Source organism: Coregonus lavaretus, assembly GCF_964263955.1.
Source record: "Coregonus lavaretus genome assembly, chromosome: 36".
Classification (NCBI taxonomy): domain Eukaryota; kingdom Metazoa; phylum Chordata; class Actinopteri; order Salmoniformes; family Salmonidae; genus Coregonus; species Coregonus lavaretus.
Window position 1 is genome coordinate 9,686,545 of NC_140023.1, and position 25,599 is coordinate 9,712,143.

Consider the following 25,599-nt stretch of genomic DNA (forward strand, 5'->3'; position numbering starts at 1 on the left):
TAGATGTTGTATTTCCAGAGTTTTCTTCTCATTCCCAGCATAAGGCGCTAGTAGATTCAGGCGCAGCTGGGAACTTTATTGATCGTCAGTTTACCCGTAGGTTAGGGATTCCTATTGTGCCAGTTGATGTGCCCTTCCCTATACATGCCCTAGATAGTCGCCCTTTAGGGTCAGGTCTGATTAGGGAGGTCACAGCTCCACTCTGGATGAAGACGCAGGAGGGGCATGAGGAAACAATTAGTCTATATCTGATTGATTCTCCTGCATTTCCAGTGGTGTTGGGGCTTCCATGGTTAACCTCTCATGATCCCACTATTTCATGGCAACAGAGGGCTCTCAAGGGATGGTCTAGTCAGTGCTCAGGGAGGTGTGTAGGTGTTTCCGTAGGGGCAACTTCGGTGGAAAGTCCAAACCAGGTTTCCACCATGCAAATTCCGCCTGAATATGCCGATTTGGCTCTCGCCTTCTGTAAAAAGAAGGCGACTCAATTACCACCCCATCGACAGGGGGATTGTGCGATAAACCTCCAGGTAGGCGCTGCGCTTCCCCGAAGTCACATGTATCCTCTGTCACAGGAAGAGACGGCGGCTATGGGAACATATGTCCCCCGAATCTCTGAGGCAAGGATACATTCGGCCTTCCACTTCCCCTGTGTCATCGAGTTTCTTTTTTGTGAAGAAGAAGGATGGTGGCTTACGCCCGTGCATTGACTACCGTGGTCTTAAATCAGATCATTGTAAAATACAGCTATCCACTACCTCTGTAGATCGAGGCTCCTGCGGTGGATGAGTGGTTTCGGCACTCGGAAGAGACCTGGAACGCTGCTCATGTACACCTGCAGTGGGCCATCAGGCGACAAAAGGCGAGCGCCGATCGCTACCGCCTACCGCATTACACTGACGCCTTGACACTTACAAAAACAGTTTGGCTTAAAAAGTTGACAATGGAACAAATTCTGCTCTGTTCTTTATCTCCCTGTCATCTAAAATAAAATAAAATAAAATAATGGTCGCATACACATATTTAGCAATGTTATTGCGGGTGTATTAGGACGAGAAACATCAGAGTCTGGAGTATTATTTATATATATATATATATATATATATACACACACACACACACAGAACAAAAATATAAACGCCACATGCAACAATTTCAACGATTTTACTGAGTTACAGCTCATATAAGGAAATTAGTCAATTGAAATAAATAAATTAAGCCCTAATTTATGGATTTCACATGACTGCGCAGGTGCGCACTCACTTGGCAAGCCAGGCCCAGACAATCAGAATATGTTTTTTCCCCACAAAAGGGCTTTATTACAGAAATAAATACTTCTCAGATTCATCAGCTGTCCGGGTGGTTGGTCTCAGACAATCCCGCAGGTGAAGAAGCCGGATGTGGAGGTCCTGGGCTGGCGTGGTTACACGTGGTCTGCGGTTGTGAGGCCGGTTGGACGTACTGCCAAATTCTCTAAAACGACGTTGGAGATGGCTTATGGTAGAGAAATTAACATTCAATTCTCTGGCAACAGCTCTGGTGGATATTCCTGCAGTCAGCATACCAATTGCACGCTCCCTCAAAACTTGAGACATCTGTGGCATTGTATTGTGTGACAAAACTGCACATTGTAGTGGCCTTTTATTGTCCCCAGCACAAGGTGTACCTGTGTAATGACCATGCTGTTTAATCAGCTTCTTGATATGCCACACCTGTCAGGTCGATGGATTATCTTGGCAAAGGAAAAATGCTCACCAACAGGGATGTAAACAAATTTGTGCACATAAGTTGAGAGAAATATGCTTTCTGTGTGTATGGAACATTTCTGGGATCTTTATTTCAACTCATGAAACATGAGACCTACACTTTACATGTTCCATTTATATTTTTGTTCAGAGAGACCAAGGGTACTGTCCTAGAGAGACTATAAATTGTGTCAGGTGACAGTGGTGGTCATGAGCCTTCCCTGGGGTCAAATCAGTGCAGAGGAGGTGATGGCCAGGGATTTAGTAGAGCATTAACACAAATAATAAATGGGTGAAAGGTCATGAAACTATCTCTTAGATGGACATAATGTTAGACCCACTCCACTGAAAAGGCTGAAATGTCAACTCCATTGAGAAGGTTGAAGGGTCAACATCAACAACGTTTGAGTGGAGAACTAACCAGGAGAGGGCCAGAGGAAACAGTCCCTCAGAGGCCCTTACTGGATACACTGGTGAGTTTTAACTCTAAGTGGACTTATGTAACTAAACAATTACAGGGGCTTGTTCTGACAGAAATACACAGAGGTACAGGCTGGGAAAATAGTGTTGACCACGCCCCCCCCACACAAATACAAACAAGTGTCCAAGCACATACACAAACACACACAGAAGTGTCCAAGCAAACACATATACAAAAACGCACATAGCCTTGTTAAACTCCACTGCCAAGTGCTCAGCAACTATTTCCTGAGTGGGCTCACAGGAAGAGCTCTTTTAAAAGAGCTGAGAACCTGATTCAGGGAGAACACAGGTCTCTGGCCCAAAGAAAACACACACACACACATACACACATACCCTCACACATTCATCACCACACCACTTTGGTTGTTTCTGCACGTTCAGCACTCCCTTCTCTCTTTTAACTAACACCCCACTAACTACCTCTCACAGTACCCTCAATACAGTCAGCCAAGCACAACACAGAAGGGATAGAGTAACAACAATGAACTGGGCAATAAGACAATACACACACACACACATCAGTTTCTGTCGGAGTTCCTACACTCTTAGAAAAAAAGGTGCTATCTAGAACCTAAAAGGGTTCTTCGGCTGTCCCCATAGGAGAACCCTTTGAAGAACCCTATTTGGTTCCAGGTAGAATCCTTTTGGTTCCATGTATAGGGTTCTACATGGAACCCAAAAGGGTTCTACCTGGAACCAAAAAGGGTCCTCCTATGGGGACAGCCGAATAACTATTTTGTAACCTTTTTTTCTAAGAGTGTAGAGGTGCAAACGTTTGTTTTGGCACCTTCACCATTAAACATCCCACACACTGTGCTGGTCTGGCACAGGGGCCAGTTGTTTTAACCAGGGAGGTACTGAGCATGTGGATGTATGGTCATGTAAAATCAACTACATATAACACACATGGGGGATGTTGACATATAAGCATAAAATGGATACAAAGATATAAGGATACAAAATGGATGGGGACTTCATAAGCACAGTGTGTAGTATCACAGATGCGTCTTTGTGACCACTACAAGCAATTGAGCTGGCTTTTGATGACAGTGACACCACTTTAAAAGATCCACTTGTGATAAATCATCATGAGTAGGTAGGTCACCACAATTAATGGAGCAACATTAATTCACTTTTATTCCGAATTTCTCCCAGATAATGTGTTTAACAGGGAGTCGCCTACTCTGAAGGGTGATTTCTTCAAATTACTACACACTAAAATCTCTCTCTCTATTTCTTACCCACACTCCCTCTCTCTCTTTCTTTTTATGAGAGACGTAAGATGAAAGCCAGCTGCCCAATGTCAGGGGAGACCAGGCACAGAAAGAAGTCTTTGTGAATATCAAAAAAATGAGGTAGAGAAGGAGAGGAGAGGGAAGAAAACGGTGAAAGCTAAACTACCCAGGAGGCCTAGTCCGTGTGGGCGATATTACAGGCTCAACGTGACACCAGACTTCGAGAGAGAGAATGAGAGGGAGGGAGAAAGAGAGACAGAGAAAGAGAAAGAGAGGGGGGAGGGGTAGAAGGAGGGGAGGGTATAATCTCATGGGACTAGCTCTCTGTAGGAAACGTCTAGAATATCTGTGGGTTTTGACTATAAGTCAGTGAACACATCAGGAGGGAGATGAAGGATGAAATAAAACTACACATATCATCCTGAACTACCAGGTGTATACATGTAATATCCCCTTCAGATAGAGCTGTAATATTGAGAGAGACAGCAAGAAACCAATGACAAATTAGTTGTACCTGTATATTCATCTAGTAACACTGTGACTGCTAAGTAAATTATGGAAAAAAGCAACAAACTGATAAGAATGGCGTTAATGAAATGATAGTTGCTATGAGACAGAGAAGGCAGGGGAGTAGAGTAGAGAAGGTGGTGTGGGGGGATTCTGGCCCACCATTGTTCATTGTCCAGAGCGCTGCTTTCTCCTCCTGTAATCAGAAACAGAAAACAGAGCTTCCCAGGAGGTATCTGTCCGGTAGAATAACTTTGTAGTGGAGCTCATGGAAACAACTGTTGTGTTTGCCAAGTGTTCCCACTCATAATCATGTGCATACTGTATGAACATAACTGATGTGAGGAGGATCCAGCAACCCCAGCAACAAGACAAAGACCAAGCCATTTCCGCCCTTTCAGAAGCATACTTACTGTATGACATGGCAGTAACAGTTGCGAGAAGACTTGATATATCAGCCTAGTTGGTGGTGAGTGACATTCCTGAAAGCGGAGGATGGCAGAAAAAGAACAAATAGAACAGAGAGAATAGAAAAAGCAGTTGAGGAGGTTTTTATCTGGTCTCATTAAATGGAGGTAGTTGAGGCTCTGAGGGCCACATAAAGCTGTCATTCAGACCAGTGATTTAAACCTCTCTACTGCCTCCTATCCCGACCACTACATGCTTTCAATTACTGCTCTCCTTCTCTGTTGCTCTCTTCATCATCCTCGATCTCGCTCATCCTCCTTGTCCTGTCAGCATCTGGCCACATCGCTCCTTTTTATTTCCTCTTTGCTCCTCTGCATCCCTTTTACTCCCTCTCTCTCTCCCCTTTTCTTTCATCCATCTTTCAACCCCCTTCTTTCTTCCTTTCTTTCTTTTTGACAGAGTGCTCTGTCTATCTCTCTTCCTCCCTGTCTCCTCATCTCTCGACTCTAAATGTAAATGGGACTGCAGCATACAAACTGCTGACTCGGGCTAATGCACAATTTTCTAACAATGCCTGTTCATTTAAGTCACACAGGAAATGCATAATGGTGGCATTATTTTGTGCAGCCTGTTAGGTCACTAAATCACCGATGCCTGTTTTTCCTCAGTGCAGCTTTTATGACTAATAAACTAAAATAAACTGTTACATGAACACTCTCCTGAGAAAAATTACATTTCCACATGGCTTTTCAGCCAACGCAGAGTGAGTATGCTAACTAGAGGTATTCACAGTTGCTGCTATTCAGAAACCTGACAGATGGATGCTGTGTAGCATTACACCTTGAACTGCTAGCAAAAGTCATGCAGACAGCTCTCAGCTCTCAGCTCTCAGCTCTCAGCTCTCAGCCATACTGTGATCATGGCTGTGTAGCTAACATGTAATGTACGTGCTAAGATTGAGATGGAGCTGATGAAGAAGGAATTAGGCTACACGCCTCATAGAAAAGTACACACACACACACAAACAAACACACACACAGCTACAGTGGGGGAAAAAAGTATTTAGTCAGCCACCAATTGTGCAAGTTCTCCCACTTAAAAAGATGAGAGAGGCCTGTAATTTTCATCATAGGTACACGTCAACTATGACAGACAAAATGAGGGAAAAAAAATCCAGAAAATCACATTGTAGGATTTTTTATGAATTTATTTGCAAATTATGGTGGAAAATAAGTATTTGGTCAATAACAAAAGTTTCTCAATACTTTGTTATATACCCTTTGTTGGCAATGACACAGGTCAAACGTTTTCTGTAAGTCTTCACAAGGTTTTCACACACTGTTGCTGGTATTTTGGCCCATTCCTCCATGCAGATCTCCTCTAGAGCAGTGATGTTTTGGGGCTGTCACTGGGCAACACAGACATTCAACTCCCTCCAAAGATTTTCTATGGGGTTGAGATCTGGAGACTGGCTAGGCCACTCCAGGACCTTGAAATGCTTCTTACGAAGCCACTCCTTCGTTGCCCGGGCGGTGTGTTTGGGATCATTGTCATGCTGAAAGACCCAGCCACGTTTCATCTTCAATGCCCTTGCTGATGGAAGGAGGTTTTCACTCAAAATCTCACGATACATGGCCCCATTCATTCTTTCCTTTACACGGATCAGTCGTCCTGGTCCCTTTGCAGAAAAACAGCCCCAAAGCATGATGTTTCCACCCCCATGCTTCACAGTAGGTATGGTGTTCTTTGGATGCAACTCAGCATTCTTTGTCCTCCAAACACGACGAGTTGAGTTTTTACCAAAAAGTTCTATTTTGGTTTCATCTGACCATATGACATTCTCCCAATCCTCTTCTGGATCATCCAAATGCATTCTAGCAAACTTCAGACGGGCCTGGACATGTACTGGCTTAAGCAGGGGGACACATCTGGCACTGCAGGATTTGAGTCCCTGGCGGCGTAGTGTGTTACTGATGGTAGGCTTTGTTACTTTGGTCCCAGCTCTCTGCAGGTCATTCACTAGGTCCCCCCGTGTGGTTCTGGGATTTTTGCTCACCGTTCTTGTGATCATTTTGACCCCACGGGGTGAGATCTTGCGTGGAGCCCCAGATCGAGGGAGATTATCAGTGGTCTTGTATGTCTTCCATTTCCTAATAATTGCTCCCACAGTTGATTTCTTCAAACCAAGCTATTGCAGGTTCAGTCTTCCCAGCCTGGTGCAGGTCTACAATTTTGTTTCTGGTGTCCTTTGACAGCTCTTTGGTCTTGGCCATAGTGGAGTTTGGAGTGTGACTGTTTGAGGTTGTGGACAGGTGTCTTTTATACTGATAACAAGTTCAAACAGGTGCCATTAATACAGGTAACGAGTGGAGGACAGAGGAGCCTCTTAAAGAAGTAGTTACAGGTCTGTGAGAGCCAGAAATCTTGCTTGTTTGTACGTGACCAAATACTTATTTTCCACCATAATTTGCAAATAAATTCATTAAAAATCCTACAATGTGATTTTCTGAAAATTTTTCCTCAATTTTAACTGTCATAGTTGACGTGTACCTATGATGAAAATTACAGGCCTCTCTCATCTTTTTAAGTGGGAGAACTTGCACAATTGGTGGCTGACTAAATACTTTTTTTCCCCACTGTAGATGACAGGTGTGAGAGGCTGTGCTGTCGATGATGACTTTATTACAGTTATAAACCTTTCTGGGCTATTTTCTTCTAGAGCATTTTCCTCACTTAGAACCAATTTATTCTCCCTGCACAGTGCACACTGTGCTGCTCATAGGAGCATCATGGGGTTAAGTCTACAGCCCAGCACATAAATGGTGGCTAACAGTGCCTGGTTAAACCCTGAGTAGAGGAGATATTCAAGCCCACATCTCTTAAAAGTCACCAGGGGATAGGAGGAGAAGTGAAATTCTTAGAAGCCTTAGTATAAAGGCAGTCGACTTGACCCAAGGGGTCGTCTGCTTAGGCTAAATGAAAGGGCAGAGGAGAGAACTGTGCACCACCAACCTAGATTAATACCAACCAACCAACCAGCCAGCCATAGCCATGACGAATCTCCACACACTGACTTCCTGTTTCCTTTGTGTGAAATTATTCTGTCAGGTTCAGCTGGGCTGTGAGAATGGCAGCTGATGCACAGACACAAACATGCAGACAGACAGATGTGCCGGGCTGGGATCTGGGGATAAGGTTAGTATAGCTCCAGGGAGGGAGGGAGGAGTCTGAGAAAAACATCCCAGCAGAGAGGTGCTAAGGCTGGGGAGGGTAACTCTGAGAGGAGGGTGGTGCTGGTGCTGATGGAGGAAAGTGTACCATGAGGCTGAATCATTTGTGTCCACTTACAGTTTGCCCAGCACTTGCAGCCTGAAAATAGCTCGATTCAGTGTCTAAAGGCTTTGTTTCAGCTGCACCTGTAGTTGAGTGCCCCTATTTATCTATTTTCCTGGCTTAATAGTATGTGTGTGTGTGTGTGTGTGTGTGTGTGTGTGTGTGTGTAAGCGTCTTTCTCTTTTTGCTATTTTTGCTCAGTTGGCAGAGTACACGCCCTCTCTCCAATAGTGTGTATTTGCACGCCTGTGCGTTCCTGTGTGTGTGTTCATGCATGTGTGTGTAGCAGAAAGGAGGTGTGTATTGTGGTGGAGAGTGTCAGGGCACAGTGCCCTCTCAGTGTGAGCGGATTAATGAACCGCCGTGTAGCAGGCAGGTTAATTACACTGGAATGCTTCCCTGACCAGCGACAGAGGCTGAACTCAACAGATACCACAGAGAATGCCACATAGAATACCTGTGAAGGACAAGGTGACCTTTAACCACAGACAGACCGAGATAAACAGCAACAGAAAGAAAGTTGGAGTGAAACAGACAAAGAGCAGACAAGGACACATGCTTGGAAAAGTGTGAAGTGAGCGAGAAACAGAAAGACTGACAAAGTTCACGAATGTGAAAAGGTGAAAGACAAAGAGAGGATAACAAAAATGCATGATAAAATAAGATAAGAGTGGTATTTCTGTTGTCTCCATTTCAAACAAGATCTGCTGAATTGTTTATCTTCCTTTGTCCTTATCAAATGCCCCAGGAAAGTGGCACTGGTCCATACATCATGATATTACACCTAAAATAACAACACTATAGAAATAATTTCCCCAGTCTGAAAGTGTTTTCGACTATGATTAACGAGCTAGCTAAAGACACAAACAACCTTGTGCTTCTAAGCTAATGACTAACAATTTCATTGCCATTTTAGGTCATGTTACAATTAGGGCTGGGCGATATATCGAATTCATTTGATTTATTCAAATTTGTTTTAGCGCGATCAAGTTGCAAGAATAACGTTTTTTTTGGTTGTTGTTGTTTTTATGAGCGTTGTCTTTTTGGTCTCGTCTCCTTTGCTCCTTTTGTGCTGTGTGGGCGGCAGGTAGCTTAGTGGGTAAGAGCGTTGTGCCAGTAACCGAAAGGTCGCTGGTTCTAATCCCCGAGCCGACTAGGTGAAAAATCTGTTGATGTGCCCTTAAGCAAGGAACTTAACCCTAATTGCTCATGTAAGTCGCTCTGGATAAGAGTGTCTGCTAAATGACTAAAATGTAAAAGTCTGTGCACCTTCCTACTCACCAAGCTCCTGCCACTCACAAAGACGAAAGATTACTTCTTCCTCTCTGACAAAAAAGCAGTTTCAACTAGGCTTGGGCGGTATCCAAATTGTCATATCTTCATACCGACCTTGTGCCATACCGGGATATTCGGTAATATCAGCACTGAACACAAGAGGCACTGTTTTCAAACCCCACTGATACTCTGTAATGCTAACAAGTACATGTAAAATCCCATAGAGAATGCTAACGAGCGCATTGCAGACATTTTTTACAGTTTCTGACCTAAACTATCCAAGTAACTCAAAAATGCTACTCACTGTTTATTTCAGCCACACCCATTGCTGATAGGTGTATAAAATCAGGCACACATCCATGCAATCTCCATAGAGAAACATTGGCAGTAGAATGGCCTTACCGAAGAGCTCAGTGACTTTCAACGTGGCACCGTCATAGGATGCCACTTTTCCAACAAGTCAGTTTGTCAAATTTCTGCCCTGCTAGAGCTGCCCCTGTCAACTGTAAGTGCTGTTATTGTGAAGTTGAAACGTCTAGGAGCAACAATGGCTCAGCCGCGAAGTGGTAGGCTACACAAGCTCACAGAACGGGACCGCCGAGCGCGTAAAAATAGTCTGTCCTTGGCTGCAATACTCACTACCGAGTTCCAAATGGCCTCTGGAAGCAACGTCAGCCCAATAACTGTTCGTCGGGAGCTTCATGAAATGGGTTTCCAAGGCCGAGCAGCTGCACACAAGCCTAAGATCACCTTGCTCAATGCCAAACGTCAGCTGGAGTGGTGTAAAGCTCGCCGCCATTGGACACTGGAGCAGTGGAAACGCGTTCTCTGGAGTGATGAATTACGCTTCACCATCTGGCAGTCCGACAGACAAATCTGGGTTTGGCAGATGCCAGGAGAACAATACCTGCCCCAATGCATAGTGCCAACTGTAAAGTTTGGTGGAGGAGGAATAATGGCCAGGGGCTGTTTTTCATGGTTCGGGCTAGGCCCCTTAGTTCCAGTGGAGGAAAATCTTAACGCTACAGCATACAATGACATTCTAGACGATTCTGTGCTTCCAACTTTGTGGCAACAGTTTGGGGAAGGCCCTTTCCTGTTTCAGCATGACAATGCCCCCATGCACAAAGTGAGGTCCATACAGAAATGGTTTGTCGAGATCGGTGTGGAAGAACTTGACTGGCCTGCACAGAACCCTGACCTCAACCCCATCGAACACCTTTGGGATGAATTGGAACGCCGACTGCGAGCCAGGCACTAACAAGGCTCCGTCCGGTCTCTCGCCATTGTGGGCTTGTGCTTGAGAGATTGTTTATGAGACCTGTGTTCATTTTCTATAATGCCTGCTACCAGAAGTTGGCCATTATTAGTGGATGTGCATTGGGCATGGTTCTGGTTAAATTTGTAACACAAAGGGCATTTTCATAGACAGACTTGGAAGCCAGATCAATAATTCTTGCAAAAAAAGCAGTTTAAACTATTTTGATTAAATCATTAAATAATTAGTGGGTCTTATGGTTGTGGAAGGCTTCAATTTAGCCTAAGTATACTTTTACAAGCCCTGAATTCATTAGATGATTCCTGACTGTTTGAAATGCAGTGTATTGACCTTAAATTGTGCAGTGTATTGACCTTTATTGGGGGGGGGGGGGTATACAGTATATCGTAAAACGTCCATAAGTTAGAACAAAATGGAGATAGGATTTTTAGGCCATATTGCCCAGCCCTAGTTATAAAGGCTGGGGCGTCTGGGCGTAACTTAATATACAGTATGCTTCGTCAGCAGATTCCTGTAAACAGCCACAGAGCATGGCTATCACGGATACTAATGGACTCCTCTGTCTAACATCATCCTATAGTTAATGGAGTTTACTTTAGCTCTATTGAGCTACACAGTACTGTACTGTAGGCCTATATTTTGTAATTGTGGAGACTGGAGTGTTAACGTCAGTACAACCTATATTGTCATAGAAATGACAGCTAAATCTGTTTTCATAAAATGTGGATAATTCATCCCACTTCATAAAAAATAACTGGTAGGAAAAAAATGACAGCATACCAGCAAGCATCTTATCTTACTTTTGGCACTGTAAAAAACAACAACTCTTAAAATGTATTTTGGTATACTGATCCCTAATATTTAAAATAGAAACTCTTAGATATGCCAAGATAGCTGAGTAGGAGGTACTAGAGGAGGATGAATCTGTCGGGCCTTGCTACGCTAGCTCAGAAAAACATAGAGGAGTAATTCCCTACACTTTTGTTCCGGATCAGAAATCAAACATCTCCATATGAGGGAAATCAAACATCGCCATATGAACAAGCAGACAAGTTAAAAGTCAACCATCCCACTGTGCTCTCCAAAGCTAAGAATCAAAGGATTACCCTGTAGGCATGCCAAATACTCCTATCCATATTCATGCTGGAAATGGGGCAATAAGATCCATCCATTCTGTTACATCAACCACTCTGGCAGCACTTCTGTCACTTTGTTTACAAGGAGATAATCTATGCTTTCAGAGGGGAGATGAAAAAAATGTTTGCTAGTGGCAGTTTCCCAGTCTTTCATACTCCTCTGCAACAAGTAATACATAGATAACTAGTGCTCTGTAAAGATGTTTGACAGACAGATAGTCTATGCAATGTGCGCCGATGCTTGCTCTCTGTCAGCGATACACTGATGTTCACATAGTAGGAAATAAGAGTATTTGACCCAATAGCGGTTAGTAGTCGTTAGCCTCTGGACTTTTGCCAGATTGCCTCATGCCAAGATTGAGTGTATACAAAGTAGTCGAGGCAGTTAAGACTGAATAAATACAGTCATTAGTCCCTGAGGTTAAGATAACAGTATCTGGGTATCAATGTCAGAGTCTGTATTAGTGTCAGCATCTGGTTTTGTGTAGGATTTCTCAGTTGCATCTTTCAGGGTATTTTTCTGTGGCTGGTAAACGGTTCATGATATAAGGAATGGGGAGTTTCTCAAGAAAGTATTGCACAACCAAGTCAAAGTCCACATATTCTGGGCTCTGGTTTCCCTAGGCGTTACCCCATCTAGGCCATTAAACAGCCAGAGACTGGTGTTACACTACAGGGCTGCCCTCCCAAAACTTCAGGGGCCTCCTCGTTGTCTGCTCAATGTGCCACACAGCAACAGCAGACTAGTAAAACAAGCTGTAAAACTTTACCCACGACATAACTGTTAAGTTAATATACTATAGGGGTGCCAGCAGACCTGATTTCCATGATTTCTAAGACCACTCCAACATATTGAAGTCTAAACTATAAGATAAAACACAGTATTTTTCCTTCAAAATGAATCATTTTATTAGACTGCACATTCACAATAATGTATTTGCATTTAAATATGCAGGAGCTGTTCTCCTTTCATAATACAATGTACATCATGCTGCTAAGAGTTCTGGAGTTGTCATAAATAGCTTTTTCTTCAAAGACCTTTTCAAATGTCAGGTCCCATCAAACACTGTGACAGGTCCTTCGGACAACTACTCTGAGAAAGAAAAGAAGGCTTATCATGCATATTCATATGCCTTTCAGATAGATAGTTCAAGTGCTCTGGTTTTACAATTGGCAGCACAGAAAAGAGTGAAGTGTTAGGTAAAAGAAAACAGGATATTTGCGGTCTGCATTTTGCTTCTCTGACAAGATGGATTGTTATTAATTTACAATAGCTGCCATTTGGCCACATCTTTCACATTAGCCAAGTTCATGTACTAAATTACACTGTTGTAGACACTAAAAACATAATGAAAGGTTGTATATAAAGAATGCATGTAATCACTTTGCACTAGCCTTGGCATGACTGATCAGCTATGTTGATACAATGATGTTACCACTTGCAGACAGCATTCCTTTCCCTGAAACAGTGGATTTAAACATCTTTCCAAACTTTGTGGGAGAGAAATGCCAAACATTTGAATTCCCCCAATTAGTGCTGTATCCAAGCATGACTTACAAACACTAACAGTAACTCCTTTCTTTTCTCACAGTGAGCAATCATGTTCTCTTGAAGTGAAGCTCAGCAAAATTGTGCTTTTTCCTCAGTCTCACAGACTCCATAGCATTTTATCTCGTAGTTGACTAGCTAGTCCAACAACAGCAGGAAACATCCTTCTGACACTACTCCATGTCAGAGGAGCTGAATGAGGCCCAGCTACGGCACAAAGGAGCTTCAACTAACCCCAGAGATGCTGAGATAGGAAAGGGAGGAGTGAGAAAAAAGAAAAACACATTCTGGGTGAATTGACAGTGTTTGTGTGTCATTGGCTGGTTTTCTTCACCAAAGTTGAAGGCTGTGTCAGCACAAATGGAGAGGAGCTCACTTCTAGGTATCTCTCTCTCCCTCTCTTGACCATATCTCTAGCACAGCACAGAATAGCTATACCATCCCATCCAATATGGCACAGCAAAATCCAGTAAAGAGAAGCACAGCCCTCTGTATATGCCATTGACCAGACGGTCTTTTACAGTCTATTTTACAGTCTCAAATGAAATGTTATTGGTCGCGTACACATATTTTGCAGATGTTAAGGCGGGTGTAGCGAAATGCTTATGTTCCTAGCTTCAACAGTGCTGTGTAGCAGGCAGCAGTGGTTTCATAACCATTGAGTGCAGATGGCACTTCATCTGTGTGCTCATACATACTGTACACCCAAAAACAGTTTCATGTCGTTGGATGCCTGTGCTGCTATTGATTCATAATCCTACATGGTATATGAAAGTCTACGAAAGGTCGAGAGAGAGAGAGAGGTCGAGAGAGAGAGAGAGGTCGAGAGAGAGAGAGAGGTCGAGAGAGAGAGAGAGAGAGAGAGAGGTCGAGAGAGAGGTCGAGAGAGAGAGAGAGAGAGAGAGAGAGAGAGAGAGAGAGAGAGAGAGAGAGAGAGAGAGAGAGAGAGAGAGAGAGAGAGAGAGAGAGAGAGAGAGAGAGAGAGAGAGAGAGAGAGAGAGAGAGAGAGAGGTTTGCTACATGACCTGATATTCTATTGACCAGAATAACAATGTCTCCCTCACTCCTAGTCTATGTGCACTCACACACTGTCTGAACATAATAACTTCATCTCGTCCTATGATAACACTTCCCTTAGCGAGCCCTGTCACCCAGCCCTGGCCAAGCCTCCATGCTGTTGAGAGCAATTAATTGATTGTTTAGATGAAAATGACCTGTCATTAAGGAGAGGAGAGGAAATCTACAGGGCAGTGTTTTTCACCAGAAGGGAGGCCATTACTGGGCCCAGTGGCATGGCATGATGATCCTCCTACTCTAATACAATGAGAAGGCTGTGAAAGCCTCCCACTGCTGTCTGAGCTCTCTATCTCTCAGTGAGGGTGAATCTCAAAAGTATTTTCCTTGATCCTCGCATCTTCTCTCAGGGCTTGACATTAACTTTTTTAGCCACTTGTCCTTTGGACAAGTAGGACTGATTTTTTACTTGTCCGAAAGCTGAAGTCACTTGTCCCAACAACAACAAAAAAGTATGTAACACCATAGCCCAAAAGGGTGACTGAAAATTATTGAAGTACATAGGAGGGATCTGAAACAATTTTCTGCATTTGCCCAAAGACCATGTGTCAAACTCGTTCCATGGAGGGCCGATTGTCTGCGTGGTTTCGCTACTCCCTTGTAGCAAATTAAATAAAAATACTTCTACGCATTTGGCTTCATGCTACAGGAGGGACGAGAGGAATCATGACATTGACTAAATATATTTAGTGGAGCCAAATCTTTTCGAATAGCCTATCCCACTTTGGTGGAGCTGTGGCACTATAGAGACGTGTAGTAGCCTAGGACTATCTGGCTATCTGTGGCACTATAGAGACGTGTAGTAGCCTAGGACTATCTGGCTATCTGTGGCACTATAGAGACGTGTAGTAGCCTAGGACTATCTGGCTATCTGTGGCACTATAGAGACGTGTAGTAGCCTAGGACTATCTGGCTATCTGTGGCACTATAGAGACGTGTAGTAGCCTAGGACTATCTGGCTATCTGTGGCACTATAGAGACGTGTAGTAGCCTAGGACTATCTGGCTATCTGTGGCACTATAGAGACGTGTAGTAGCCTAGGACTATCTGGCTATCTGTGGCACTATAGAGACGTGTAGTAGCCTAGGACTATCTGGCTATCTGTGGCACTATAGAGACGTGTAGTAGCCTAGGACTATCTGGCTATCTGTGGCACTATAGAGACGTGTAGTAGCCTAGGACTATCTGGCTATCTGTGGCACTATAGAGACGTGTAGTAGCCTAGGCCTATCTGGCTATCTGTGGCACTATAGAGACGTGTAGTAGCCTAGGACTATCTGGCTATCTGTGGCACTATAGAGACGTGTAGTAGCCTAGGACTATCTGGCTATCTGTGGCACTATAGAGACGTGTAGTAGCCTAGGCCTATCTGGCTATCTGTGGCACTATAGAGACGTGTAGTAGCCTAGGACTATCTGGCTATCTGTGGCACTATAGAGACGTGTAGTAGCCTAGGCCTATCTGGCTATCTATGGCACTATAGAGACGTGTAGTAGCCTATGACTATCTGGCTATCTGTGGCACTATAGAGACGTGTAGTAGCCTAGGACTATCTGGCTATCTGTGGCACTATAGAGACGTGTAGTAGCCTAGGACTATCTGGCTATCTGTGGCACTATAGAGACGTGTAGTAGCCTAGGACTATCTGGCTATCTGTGGCACTATAGAGACGTGTAGTAGCCTAGGACTATCTGGCTATCTGTGGCACTATAGAGACGTGTAGTAGCCTAGGCCTATCTGGCTATCTGTGGCACTATAGAGACGTGTAGTAGCCTAGGACTATCTGGCTATCTGTGGCACTATAGAGACGTGTAGTAGCCTAGGACTATCTGGCTATCTGTGGCACTATAGAGACGTGTAGTAGCCTAGGACTATCTGGCTATCTGTGGCACTATAGAGACGTGTAGTAGCCTAGGCCTATCTGGCTATCTGTGGCACTATAGAGACGTGTAGTAGCCTAGGACTATCTGGCTATCTGTGGCACTATAGAGACGTGTAGTAGCCTAGGACTATCTGGCTATCTGTGGCACTATAGAGACGTGTAGTAGCCTAGGACTATCTGGCTATCTGTGGCACTATAGAGACGTGTAGTAGCCTAGGCCTATCTGGCTATCTGTGGCACTATAGAGACGTGTAGTAGCCTAGGACTATCTGGCTATCTGTGGCACTATAGAGACGTGTAGTAGCCTAGGACTATCTGGCTATCTGTGGCACTATAGAGACGTGTAGTAGCCTAGGACTATCTGGCTATCTGTGGCACTATAGAGACGTGTAGTAGCCTAGGACTATCTGGCTATCTGTGGCACTATAGAGACGTGTAGTAGCCTAGGACTATCTGGCTATCTGTGGCACTATAGAGACGTGTAGTAGCCTAGGACTATCTGGCTATCTGTGGCACTATAGAGACGTGTAGTAGCCTAGGACTATCTGGCTATCTGTGGCACTATAGAGACGTGTAGTAGCCTAGGACTATCTGGCTATCTGTGGCACTATAGAGACGTGTAGTAGCCTAGGACTATCTGGCTATCTGTGGCACTATAGAGACGTGTAGTAGCCTAGGCCTATCTGGCTATCTGTGGCACTATAGAGACGTGTAGTAGCCTAGGACTATCTGGCTATCTGTGGCACTATAGAGACGTGTAGTAGCCTAGGACTATCTGGCTATCTGTGGCACTATAGAGACGTGTAGTAGCCTAGGACTATCTGGCTATCTGTGGCACTATAGAGACGTGTAGTAGCCTAGGCCTATCTGGCTATCTGTGGCACTATAGAGACGTGTAGTAGCCTAGGACTATCTGGCTATCTGTGGCACTATAGAGACGTGTAGTAGCCTAGGACTATCTGGCTATCTGTGGCACTATAGAGACGTGTAGTAGCCTAGGACTATCTGGCTATCTGTGGCACTATAGAGACGTGTAGTAGCCTAGGCCTATCTGGCTATCTGTGGCACTATAGAGACGTGTAGTAGCCTAGGACTATCTGGCTATCTGTGGCACTATAGAGACGTGTAGTAGCCTAGGACTATCTGGCTATCTGTGGCACTATAGAGACGTGTAGTAGCCTAGGCCTATCTGGCTATCTGTGTGTGCCGAATCGCACAGATGGAGCGAGTGAAGCCCAAATCAAACGAATAGTGATTTTTACTTACGTGATCAAGCGTGTACACTGGAATTAGAATGCACAGTAGTGAATGAGACAAAACAGACGGCCCGCGACGGTCAACGAAGTCATGCGCTTAAATTAGAAAGCGAGTCTATTTTTCTCGCGTTTACGAGAAGCAATGCTGGTAAAGTCAGCGGATAAATTGCCAGAAAATAGACTGTTTGTGCATTGTTACGTCTGGAATTGTGATACGTATAGTTAAAATGTGTCTATTTAGTGTTGATAAGTTTAGCTGCTAGTGCCAATAATACATATTTGTAAACAATAACTTTATGCCTACCTTTGTTGATTTCGAGCACAGGCATATAGCCTAGGCAGGCTACGGCTGGGAAACTCAAGGAACTCTGTTCAAGAGAGAATACTGTTATGTAGAAAGAACGAGACTAGCCAAATTCTTTATAAACTGCTAGGGTGTATTAGCTACAACTCTCCTCACATTCATTAGCCAACATAACAGCAGGCAGGTACGGTGGCTCTGACATAAGGTGAGTCAAAAGGAACACACAACAATAATTCACAAGGGCTACATAACGTACATAACAAATACAACTGTTTTTATGGATTCTCATGACAATTAAGTTGGCATACGCTACGCAGTGTATGTGAATTTACGCTCTTTACCTTTGAACGCAAATTTTGACGCCGTCGACGGCGTTTCTCTGTGTGGTTTCGGATTGACACTGTCAACTAGCCTCGCTGGCTGTGCGTCTTGTGATGGGTTGTAAATCATCATGGACTGCAGAGCAACTCTGCTGTTCTCAGAACTGGATTATTATAAACAGATTCTCATTTTTTCCTCATCCTCCTCTCTTATTGGCCTAGGCTACTATATGCGTTGTAGGTAGGTTGCACATTGCTAGAATAATATGGAAATAGACCTAAGACAACTACAGAGTTCTTTCATAAGCTTTCCTTAGCTGTAGCCAAAATTTTCTTTTGACCCGAGTGCCGCAGCGGTCTAAGGCACTGCATCGCAGTGCTTGAGGCGTCCCTACAGATCTGGGTTCGTTCCCGGGCTGTGCCACAACCGGCCGCGACCAGGAGACCCATGAGGCGGAGCACAATTGGCCCAGCGTCGTCTGGGTTAGGGGAGGGTTTGGCCGGCCGGGATGTCCTTGTCCCATCGCGCTCTAGCGACTCCTTGTGGCGGGCCGGGTGCATGCACGCTGACTTCGGTCACCAGCTGTACGGTGTTTCCTCCGACACATTGGTGCGGCTGGCTTCCTGGTTAAGCGAGCAGTGTGTCAAGAAGCAGTGCAGCTTGGCAGGGTTGTGTTTCGGGACGCATGGCTCTCGACCTTCGCCTCTCCGTACGGGGGTTGCAGCGATGGGATAAGACTGTAACTACCAATTGGATATCACGAAATTGGGGAGAGAAAGGGGTAAAAAGTACCAGAAAAAAATATAAATCAAATAAATAATTATGTGAATGAGAATAGCGTAGACTCCGACTTTCATAATTATCCCATTTGAAAGCTGCAACTTTAGGACATTAAACACTTTATTAGAATAGTTTGGAAAATACTCTTCATAACTTTAATTTGTCTTAATGCTTTTATGATATTTCAGTTAGTAGGATTAGGCTTTTGGTCATTTGGTTCGCAATGGCAAAGAAGGTGTTTTTTTCTGGCCTTGCATAATTTCTGTCCTATAATGCTTTGCCCAACTGTAAGGTTTGTTCAAATTTCTCATTAGATGTGTATATCTTGCTATTACTTCTTCTGTCTCTCTCACTATTACCTTAGGCCTCCCATGTTTTGGGGTTATTCAAAAACAACATACAACTTTCTGAGATAGCCTAGAACTCTGTTAGATGAATTAATTGTTTGTTCAAGAAATAGCGCGGCAGGAGAAATCTAGCATGCATTAAACTGAAATAGTGGCTTAACAGGCTAAGTCATATTCATATCAAATGGAAAGAAAATAGAATATATGGGCTTCTACAACAATAGTGTCTGCTATAAAAATAGACTTCGGCTATTGGCCCAGATCATCCGACATTCGAGAGAGAAAAACAAAAACACTTTCGGACCGGATATTTTGCGCTGCTTTGATGAGACTAGCTCTGTCTACATTGTTCTCTTGCTTTGTGTAAATATAACATATTTATTGAAATAGGCAATAGCAAATAGGAATATAGGCTATTTATTTATTTACTCAGAATGTCAACCACGCACTGCCCTGCGGCAGCCTGATCCAATTCTGATCTGAGTAATTGTTTGATATTGTGATATTTTTACATGTCCATTCGGACAACTGAAATCTATATTCTGGTTGTCCGACTATTTGTTTTACTTGCCCCGGACAAGCCTTAATGTCGAGCCCTGCTCTCTCCTCCACACCAGAAACAAGACTACCCCCCAAACACACACACACAGCAGCAGGTCCACTCACCTTGGCAAATAGGTCTTATCAACAGGCATGCAGAACCAGGAATCTGCAGGGTAAAGTCTATGACCTTCAGCAATTATCCCTCTTTACACAAACAGAATTATACACATGAGCACACACAATGGCCATAGTGGGGAGGTCATTCTTTCTGTAGAGAGTACTATCACCTTGTGCTCCCTGCAGGTTTTGCAGAAATCAGTTGCTAATAAAGTTAATCTGTAACCATTGTATAAGCATGGTCACCATGACAACACCCTGTCAAACATCACTGTAGTCCATTATCACTCCAGAAATAGCCTGCTATACCTTTCAACCTATAGTCCATATCTTAGAACATACTGTGCCATACCACAGTCACATCTCCTGAACAATAAGAGTGTAGATGTTTTAAATCTAACCATAAATCAATCGTTATTTGAGAGAAACTGCCCCTGTATCCCTCAAATGTGAAAAACTGTGAGTGACATCAGGCTATAAATGTCCTCCCTAGGCAGATGGTAAATTGTAATTTCACACCAATTACCTCCTCTCCATAATGCATTGCACAATCGCAGGGTAGTGAAACGGTCTCAGAAGACTTCCTATGGTAAATCGCTAAAGAGGTTTATGCTTTTGCCTTTGAGAAACCCTTAGTGGATTCCGCTTGAGCAATTTCAGTAGTGCCCAAATTAATGTGTTAAATAGATTATTGGGATGTGAGGATATGATTAATAATTGTAATTGCTTTGCCACTCAATTGTGTGACTTCAAATGCCTGTCTACATAGCATCCTGTTCAAACACGGCTAGACGTTACATGTGCTTAATGGACAGCAATCTGACAACACATTCAATCATCTGTATATATATATTTTTTTTATCTTATTAAAGTGTGTTTCATGCATTAACAGCTCTGTTATGAAGCCTACATAACACTGTCATATCAATTACATAACATGTCAAACGATCAGCTTATGACAACTGATTACAACATGTGCTGTGAACAAGGTGCCCTCTATTCAAACACCAAGTGTTCTTCAATGAGATCATTACATTCAGAACCACCATGTCCAGACATGTTTTGTGTGTCACACACCTATTTTTAGGTGTGTTTTAGGTTCATGCACTGGGAATGTCATTTGCTACATGTGATTGTTAATATGCATCTAAATGCAACAGCATATCACCATTTAGTCAAAACTGTTATCCAATAAAAGCAGCCTTCAATTTACGTGAAAAAGTGGCACACTGGCATAGGTTTCTACCAATAAATCCACCATTGACAAGTCATGCTCTAGACCTTCTCTACTTTAGTTTGTGCAATACACATTCACATCCACCTAAGAATCAGTTCCAACACAGCAACTCCCTGGCTACCCTTTATGCACAACTCTGGGATGCACTGGGATGACATAAATATTAAAGTGCTGGTTTGCATTTTCCTGCCGTCTGTGATAAATCAAACGCCCTGATATGAGCTGCCATGTACATTGTGATTCCTTGTGTGATGCGTCTGCCTGGAGGGGGAAAACACTTTCATATTTGAATACATAAAGGCCAGGGATACGTGAGGGGAAGTTCAACCCCCAACAGGGAGGATGGATAGAGGTAGGGAGGGGTGAAACAGAGGGTATGGGGAGAGACTCTGTTCTCAGTTAAGCACACAAATCATCCCAGTAGGAATTTATAGGATAGAGAAAGGAAGAAACTTAAATGAAAAGGCAAATTTAGCAACCTTGAAATCAAAACATTCCCACTCTAGACCAACCCAGAAAATACTTAAATAGGGCAAGGGAACAGAGGTCTGTTTCCCCTCGAGATGAGAGGGCAGCGGGGGTATTAAGGCGTTACTGACAGGGCCTTTTCACCACAGCCAGCACCAACAAACTTCATGATATGCCCACAGGGGAGAGCAGATGTCCGTTGCCAGCAGCACATCTGCATACAGCCACAGTCCCCACCCCTTCGACCCCTTCAGACAAAAGAACCCTCTCCCAAGGACCTTCCTTCCACTTGAGCCTCGAAATTGAAAAAAATATATATTTTCATACCAATCCCTGCCAGGTCCTTTAACATGATAATGCCAAATTGTGAAGTAGCGGGAATGGACAGTCCAATAAAGCTCTTGTTGGTTTGCACCTATACCACAGTAATCATTGTATGAGGAGTCTGAATTCCTCACATTATTGGTTTTCAGTGATTATGTGGGATACTTTTGTAATATCAATGACAAAAGCTGAATCCAGGGGACTTGGAAGAAGAGATTTGGCCTTCTAAAATCACACCACCTGCTTCCATCTGTGAAGTGTGCTGTAGATGCATGCTATAAAGCAAAGAGTGGGAGGGAGAGACTACCTTGTAAACCTCAAGTTAATAAAGTAAAGCACTGCATGGTGGCATGGTTACACTGATCTGTTTTCATAACCTACTCAAATGATTAGAGATATTTAACTTTTTAAATCTAAATTACTATTTTTTATCCAATGATATAATGTGAAATGTCTAAAATAGACTTCCTCAACGTGTTGAAATTTGCACTGCCAGTTCAAATGGAATTCTTCTTCTGTCCTCTTATTCACCTATTTTTCTATTCAATATTTTTGAACAGTTCCAAAGACGGTTGTTGTGTTGGTATGAGAGACGGACATAATATCATTATGCCTTTACCACTGTATTTTTTCCTTATCACAAAGATGTCCTCAGAATAGCCCACAATTCCCTTCCTCGTCCCTCCCGTTCTTGATGGCGCAGAGACACATGGGCACCGACGAGCGTCAAAGATAGCTTTCAAAACTACACCAGTGGCACAACAGTGGTTTTCGAAATCATTAGAAAATGATATTTCTTCCTACCTCGATTAGATGTTTATTGAGAGTTCAAACGGTGGCTTTAGGCGTCCGAAAATATCATCATATGCTTCACAAGATCGCTTCCTATGTTGGATATTAATTAAGCTAATGATCCACCTTTAGATGCCACAAAAACTTAATCCTAGAGCAACGGGACCAATCTCCGTCGCATAAATTATTGATTCCTAATCTTGGTTGTTGAGAGAAAGTCGCCTTTTCCTTTAAAATAGCCTATGCTTGAGATTGCGACACCGTTTTTATGCGTACACACTCCTTCCTATTCTTTCCCTCCTGCAAGAACTGAGAGAGGTGTGTATCAGTTTTCTTTCCTTTTTTTTCTCGAATTTTGAATGAGGCGGGGCTTTTGCCCATACAAACCAATGGCTCCCCACATGCGCTCGCCGCCCATACACACACACACACAGGTCAGATGGATCACCTATCATCAGAGAAGGACGGATACATTTCTAACAAATGTGAACATATTTTGTCAAATAGCCATAAAGACAATGCCCTAAATCTGTTTGATGATGTCCTCCTCGTTGGCCCTAAACATTGGTGTTATGTGAGGGGCTAGTATGGACATGTCTGCATCCCAGCAGATGAATCAATGTTAGTATTAATTAGGTTCAAATACATTTATTTGGTTTTACACTAGAACCCATGGAAGACTCACTACTCTCTCCTTTCTCTCTTTTATCCCACCTTAGCTGACACAGCAATGGTGTTTTCTTCATCTCTACTGTGGTGTTTGTATGTGTGGACATGTGTAAGTGTGTGTGTGAGAGAGAGAGAGCAAGAGAGAGAGAGAGAGCGAGAGAGAGAGAGTGCAAAAGAGCAAGTGTAAGTTCAGCATCTCGCAGCTCCACTCATTGTCTGCAACTTGTAGGGCATCCACTGCAGCTGCAGTCATGTCCATGTCATGTTTTAAACATGCAATATGTACAGTTTCCTGTCCATTTTCTGTGGACAGACACTTTCTGCATTGAAATAGAATTCTAGAACATTTGTAATGAAACCTAGCAGTTAAGAGCATTGGGTCAGTAACCGAAAGGTCACTGATTTGAATCCCCGAGCCGACTAGGTGAAAAATCTGTCGATGTGCCCTTGAGCAAGGCAGTTAACCCTAATTGCTCATGTAAGTCACTCTGGATAAGAGCGTCTGCTAAATGACTAAAATGTCAAATATGGCACAGATGGTGGCGGGCATGATCAGTGAGGGACTTTGGTCCACTTACATTTGTGAAATACAGTGAGCTCAAATGAATTTCCCTCCTTGACAGCATCACCAAGACATACCCCGACCAACCCCAGAGGCAGCGAGGAATCAGTCCTGCCAATAATGGGGGGAATTTAAGAGGCTAAAAAGCTAAATAAGAGCAGAGCAGGACCTGTGAACATTTTAACCACTGTGAATTTCAGTAGTGTCGTAACTTCATGACAGAGAGCAGGTGAAGGCCCATTGGTTAATGCACATTACAGTGTTCTAATACAATATTAGCATAACATTTCCATTTAACATTTAAGAAAGGTAAAAAGGAAAGATAAACTGATACAAATTAAAACAATCAATGCTTGAACAGCATTTGTCTCTGACATCATCATATACTTTACGCATCACTCAGCTACAAGGTTTCTGCAGAGAATGAGAGCGAGAGAGAGTCACAGAGAGAAATAATGACAATAAGCACTCTGTGAAAAACTCATTTTGAAACCGGGAACAACCCCCCATCCCTTTACCACCCGTCCTGCCTTAAAGGCCCAGTGCAGTCAAAAATGTGATTCACCTTTGTTTTATTTCCACACTATGAGGTTGGAATAATACAAAACTAGCAACATTCTTTCTTGAGAAATAGCTCTTTGCTAAGAAGCTATTTTTGTTTCTTTTTTTACCATTTTAATTGAAAACAATCACAGTAAGATACTTAATTGTTACCCAGAAATAATTGGATATTGAGATAAAAAATGGCTGCATTGGACCTTTAACAGCTGCTGCCTGTCCTGTCTAATTAGTCATGGAGTGTGGTGATGCTGCTAATTGTGTATTTACCCTTTAGGTGTGTAGGCCCTGCCCCTGAGTCTGTCTGTCTGTCTGTCCCTCTGTAGAGCGCACCACCGCTGTGCACTGCTGCCTGTCTGTGTATCTGTCTGTCTGTCTGGGAACCAGCCCAAACATTTAGGCTGACAAAACCAACAGCAGAGCAGTCTCAAGGGGAGACTGAGCATAATTATGTTTGTATTGAAAGGAGAGGGGACATGGAGGCGAAGAGTGGGAGGAGGCACAGGTATGATAAAGAGGGGAGGAGAGATGCTTGGTGCTTTGGCCAAAAGCAAGTTCAGCATATTGATCATTAGTTTGAGAATTGAGCCCAAGTCTATAGGTTCCATTGCCACACCTAAATGAGAAAAACTGATGATGAATGTGCAATAATGTAGCACTTTATAAAAGGATGGCATGTGACATACATGATTAAATATGTAATAAATGTGTGCCTAAGTTCATTTGCAATGCATGTCACAATGATTCATTATTACCATCTACTTTTAATTAAAGGAGTTGTTAAATAGAAGCATTTTAGCAGTTAATTATTTAAATTTGGTGTGGTTAGAATATGCTAGCATTCCATAGACTGCACTGTAAAAATAGAAAGACTCAAAACCCAATGATTGTATAATGAAACCATGAAAAGTAGTGCATCTAACATGAGATCTGGTGTTTGGAGGGTGTATGAATGTAAGCCCAATGTAAGTGTTATGATACACAGAAAGTGTTTTAAAACAGAATGGAAGTACTTTGAAACACCCAGTGGTTCTTCAAACTGAATATTGAATAAATCCAACTTAATATGTTGCTCAAAATGTATATTTTATGAGGATAACCGAAGATAGAGAACATTTTGTGATTGAGCTCATTGGAAGTCTGGTTTTAATCTCCTTGCACTTTTTATCTTGACATGTGACTCTGTTTTCAGAGGATTGTGGGTAATTCAACATTTAGACTAAATTATTATTTTACACATTAGGTGTAGGCCTAATGGATCATGATGAATGGATATCAAAATCGTCAGACAAAATAACGTTTAATGATGAGACAACCCATTCCCACATTTTTTACTTTTACTTACTGTAAAACCTCTAGTCACTGCTGGTGGTTTGAGCACTGTGCTCAACAATACCTGACAAAATGGTTTAAAC

General features: G+C 43.0%; 1 protein-coding gene across 4 annotated transcripts in view; it reads right to left on the reverse strand.

Moving 5' to 3' along the window:
• LOC311110918 (C-terminal-binding protein 2-like) overlaps positions 1-22,702 on the reverse strand; it is a 107,021-nt gene extending 84,319 nt beyond the window's left edge. For 3 of the 4 annotated variants that reach the window (XR_014610737.1, XM_084153555.1, XM_084153556.1), the window contains exon 1: positions 22,408-22,699. The gene's annotated coding sequence lies outside the window, so the exon portion shown is untranslated. Of the gene's footprint in view, positions 1-22,407 lie in introns of all 4 variants that reach the window. The other variant, XM_084153557.1, reaches the window with a different exon arrangement.
• Between the last annotated feature and the right edge of the window lie 2,897 nt (positions 22,703-25,599).